This window comes from Cavia porcellus, unplaced genomic scaffold (assembly GCF_034190915.1).
Source record: "Cavia porcellus strain 051 isolate PalLab524CR breed Dunkin Hartley unplaced genomic scaffold, mCavPor4.1 scaffold_16, whole genome shotgun sequence".
In the NCBI taxonomy this organism is placed as follows: Eukaryota; Metazoa; Chordata; class Mammalia; order Rodentia; family Caviidae; genus Cavia; species Cavia porcellus.
The window spans coordinates 40,714,539-40,719,857 of record NW_026947499.1 but is presented as its reverse complement, the minus strand read 5'-3'; the positions used below and the strand labels follow the sequence as shown (position 1 = coordinate 40,719,857).

The 5,319-nt window shown below is 36.0% G+C and overlaps 1 non-coding gene across 1 annotated transcript; it reads left to right on the top strand.

The window, feature by feature from the left end:
• Nucleotides 1–603: 603 nt before the first annotated feature.
• On the top strand, nt 604–740 carry LOC111754018 (small nucleolar RNA SNORA2/SNORA34 family). Its single transcript, XR_002788755.1, has one exon. It is a non-coding gene; the product is annotated as a small nucleolar RNA SNORA2/SNORA34 family (small nucleolar RNA).
• The last annotated feature ends 4,579 nt before the right edge of the window (nt 741–5,319 follow it).

Here is a 5,319-nt window from a genome sequence, read left to right as displayed (position 1 = left end):
ATCCCCATCTCTACTGTTCTTAATTTGTTAGGTGAAATTTGCTTCATTTTTGTCTTTCTCTCTTTTCTTAGTGCTAGGGATTGAACCCGGGGTGATCTAACACAGCTACATTCTCACCCCTTTTGTATTTTGACTTTTTAAAAAAATTTTTTTTTGTCTTTTTTTGAGATGGGGTCAGTTGAGGCTGGCCTTGAGCTCATTTTGTAGCCCAGGCTAGTCTCGAACTCGCAACAATCCTTCCACCTCAGCCTCCCGAGTGCTAGGATTATAGGTGTGAGCCACCACGCCCAGCTTGTATTTTGACTTTTATGACTGTTGCTAAACTGCCTGGACTGGCCTGGAACTGGCAGTCTTTCTGCTGCAACCTCCGGAATAGCTGGGATTAGAGGTATGTGCCATTGTTACCATGTGGTGGAAGTGACATATAGAGTCAACATTCATGCGTACAGTAAGCAAACAATTGTAAATTGTACACTTGGTGATGAAGGGAAAGCAGCTACATTTTCTGAAGGCCATAAGCAGAGAAATGGTGCCAGGATAGCACAAAGGTACATTACATACCATGCAGTAAATCAGTCTCTTGGGCTCAAGAATGAAAGAAGACTGGCCCCGAATCAAGGGTAACAGCTTTATGGTGTTGTTGGTTTCAAGCAGGAACCTAAAGAGATGTCTTTCTATGGTCTGTTGGCCATTTCAGAACTTGGGCAGTGAAATGGTCAATTCATTAGAAAGAAACAGCTTGACCTCCGCCTCCCTGCCATGAGCGGCTGTGAGTGTGGCAGGCTGCAGTGGCCCAGGACGGGAGCCACCGGTGTTTACTGGGACCTGTGCCATCCAGGAAACCAAGCAATCCCTCCCCCCATGCCTGTTTTGTTTTGTTGAACTTCAATATATGTGAAAGTATGGACAGCTATTTTGAAGAGAATGAGAGACTCTACAGCAGCCATTAGTGACTTCACTATTGTCTGGTTTTGAAGACCTAAAACGCCTTCATCATCCTGTTCTGATCAGTTTTATATTGTGTTGTTTTGTATGAATTCTCTGTATGCAAAAATGGACAACTATTTGGAAGAAAATAAGAGAAAATATGATAGACAGTGAAGATCTCAGGCTATCTAGCTTTGAAACTTATATCTCTTACATTGCTTTCTTATGTCCTATTTTGTTCTGTTTTGTTGTGTTTAATTTTACCCCTTTAAAATAAAAATAAAAAAAGAATGAAAGAAGAAATAGAGACTGCATGTACATCGGTTTGGAGTTACATGGACTGCTCCTAAGATGGTGTCTGAGCTCAAATAGGTGGAGAGGGTGAATTCCTTAGTCCCAATATCCTATGTGTAATACCACATAGAATTCCCAGTTGTTCAGTTATTTCATTTTTAAACTAATTTTAGTTGTACACTTTTGATAGATGTATGATCACATTAGTTATAGGGAATTTGAAACTGTACATAATATATATTGATTCCACTTTTTTCCCCAATACCCTTCCTCCCCTTTGATCCCTCAGGCTCTCCTTGTTTACAGAAGCTTTGTTTCCATTTTTTTCCCCATTCCATTGTTTTAGGGCTGGGAATTTAGGTCAGCAGCATAAATGCCTACCTGGCAAGTGTAAGGTTGTGAGTTTGACCCATGGTATGAAACAAAACAAAACAAAACAAAAACAATAAAAAAGAAAGAAAAAGGAAAAAGAAAGTCTTCCATTGTCTTTTTTCCTTTTCCCTTCCTTCCCTCTCCTACCCTCCTCTCTTGTTCTCATTTTTATTTGAACATTTTCTTCCTACATCCCAATATCTATCATCCATTTTTGTCCTTAATTTGCCTTTTCAGTTTCTAACATGAGAGAAAGAATGCAATATTTAAACATGTGTATCTGATTTATTTCACTTAAAAGTATGGTCTCAACATGTAGCCATTTTCCTAAAAATGTCTCAAGTTTATCCTTTATGGAAGTGTAATACTTCGTCCCATAAAAAATCCACATGTTCGGGGCTGGGGGTTTAGCTCAGCGGCATAAGCGCCTGCCTTGCAAGCAGGAAGTCATGAGTTCGATCCCCCGGTACCGATAAAAAAGAAAAAGACAAAAAAAAAAAAAAATCCACATGTTCTTTATCCGTTCATCCTCTGTTGGGCATCTTGGCTGTTTCCAAGATTTAGATATTACAAATTGTGCTGCTATAAACATGGGTGTGCATATATTGCTGTGGTATCATACTTTTAACTTTTCCAAGAAGATAGCTAGAAGGAGAATAGCTAGGTGAAATGGAATCTCTAGTTTTAGATTTTTTTTGTAATCTTCATGTTGATTTCCATATTGTCTGTATCAATTTACACTCATACCAATAGACTTTTTTCCCCCATAGCCTCACCAGCATTTCTTGCTAATTGCTGTTCTTTCTGTAGTGATATGGAATCTCAGTGTTGTTTTACTTTACATTTCTTGGATGAATGATATTGAGCCTTTTTTCATGGATTAATTTGCTGTTTGTATCTCTTCAAATGAGAAGTGTTTCTTCATGTCAGATGCCCATTTTTGGATTGGATCTTTAAATTTAGAGGATCTGATATATTTATGTTCTTTATATATTCTAGATACTAGTCCTTTGTCTGAGAAATATCCAGTAAAATCTTTTCCCCATTCTGTAGCGTATCTCTGACTCTGTTTGTGGTTTCTTTTGCTATACAAAAGCTTTTTAATATGATGTGATTCCAGTTGTTGATTCCTTATAATATTTCCTGTGTGATTTGGGTTTTGTTCATAAAGTCTTTGCCTACACTTATGTCTTCAAGGCTTTTACTTAGTCTGTCTTCCAGCAGACTGTTTCTGTTTTTTATTTTTTATTTAAAGAAAGAAAATAAAATAAAAAAAGAGAAAAAAGAATACAGAATTTAAAAAAATTAACATCATAAAATTGCTAGTTGATACATTACATATTGTCATCTTAACAATAGTTGTTAAAGTTACAAAATCAAAGCATAAAAAGTGGCTAGACACTCAAACATTGACACTGTGAACTCTTCTGTTCAATGATCTAACAAAAATTTAGTGATATGGTCATCTATCTTACACACTATACATACTGTTATATCCTTTAGAGTACTTTCCTTCTGACTGTTTCTTTTTTAATGTTTAGATCTCTAATTCATTTTGATTTTAGTTTAGTACATTGTGAAAGATATAGGTCTAGGTTTATTCTTTAGTGTTTGGAAAGCCAATTTTCCCAGCACCATTTATTAAAGTGGCTCTCTTTCTTCCAGTGAAGGTATTTGGCCTCACTGGCAAGGATAAGATGAATGAGTATGTTTGGAGTTGGTTCTCCATCTTCTATTCTATTCCATTGATTTGCAGGTCTTTTTTTTTTTCTCCTAGAATCGTGCTGTTTTTATCATAGTAGCTTTATAATATAATTTCATGTCAGGGATTATGATGCTCCCTGCCTTGCCATTGTTGCCCAGAATTGATTTTGTTATTCTAGGTCTGTTCTGGTTCCAATAAATTTTAGGGTTGTTTTTCCTAGTCCTGTGAGGTATGCTATTGATATTTTGATTGGGGTAAAATCAAATATGTATAAAAGTTCTGAAAGTATGACTGTCTTCATTATATTGGATCTGCCTATCCAAGACCAAGGGATGTTATTTTATTTCCTGATCTCCTTTTTCAGAATACTGTAGTTTGCAGTATAAAGGCCTTTTATTTCCTTTGCTATATTTATTCCTAATTATATAAGTATTTATAAGTAATAAGTAATTATATAAGTATAAGTAATTATAAGTAATTATATAAGTATTCCTAATTATATAAGTATCTTTTTCTTGGTGTTATTGTTATTTCTCTAGGTTCTTAGTGTTGTTTGTGTACAGCAATGCTATTTTGAGTGTTAACTTAGTACCCAACTATACTATTGATCTTGCTTATTAAATCTATAGGTCTTTGGATGGAGTTTTGGGGTCTCCTGTATAAAGCATCATGTCATCTACAAATAATGATAATTTAACTTTTCCTTTTCTTATCCTGATTCCTTTTCTTTCTCTTGTCTAGTTGTTCTTGCTAATATTCCCAGAACTATAAGGAATAGTGGTGGTGACTGTAGGGTCGCTTGTCTTTTTCCTGATTTTAGAGTGAAAAATTTCAGTTTTTGACCATTTACTATAATGTTGGCTGTTGGTCTGGCATAGATGGCTTTTATCATATTGAGATGAAGACCTTCTATTCCAATTTTCTGTAAGGCTTTTTTAAAATTCATGAATGGTTGTTGGACTTTGTCAAGTGTTTTTTTCTTCATCTATTGACATGGTCATGTGATTTTTTCCTTGGTTCTTTATTGAAATCCCAATATTATATATTGTAATCCAAATATTTTATATTGTAATCCTTTTCCCAATCCACCTCTTAGTCTGGAAAGTTACCTTTATAATCTCATAGAAATGTTACTGGAATTCCAGTGAGTTAATTCTAATCTACTACCTCCAAGGCAACCCATGGCAACATATTCAAAGACACTAAAATATTCAAAGTTATGGGCAGACAAGGGGTCCTAAGTCTGACCCAAGTGAGGATATAAGGACAATGGCCTTGATGCAAGGCCTTCCTCTCCCAGAATTTATTATCTCATGAAGAAAGGAGTGGTTCAAGGATGAGTGACAAGAAGGATGGTGGGACTACATGAGAAACTTGAGTTGGCTAGCCAGGTAAGAAGAAAAGCATCTTTGCAATATGCAGGGAGAATGATATGCAGAAGGATCAGTTGGCATTCAATTAGAGTAGTATTTGAGTAGTTTGAGGAGACTCTTGCTTCAATTTCTGATATGTAAACTTTTGTGCCATGGGAAGTCATAACCTTTTAGTTTAAGGCTTGTACCCAGCTGACATTCCTGGAACTGAGTGGCTCTGTCATTCCATCATATGCTCAATCTTTTACAGAGAGCACTATGCAAGGAAACAGAAAACTGTCAGATTGGCTTAAAGGATTATGTATCAGTACCTTAGCTAGCCTTATTTGTATTGCTTAGAGCCAGTTGAAAGAAGAAGGGAATAACATAGCTCACTCTGTACTTTTCAGTATATAGAAATAAGTCTCGATTTAACTAGTGTTGCAACAATTGCTGTGCTTTCAAGGAGAGGTGGCCAGGTAATCTTTTACAGTTTTCTTGATGTGGTGTGTTACATTTATTGATTTGTGTATGTTCAACCATCTTTTTTTTTGTGGATTTGTTTTTTATTGACTGGGACTTAGGGGATGGAAAGGGAAGTGTCATTGTGGGGGCACACCCCACTCCCACCCCCCAGGGAATGTCCATTTTAATTGTTCAACCATCTTT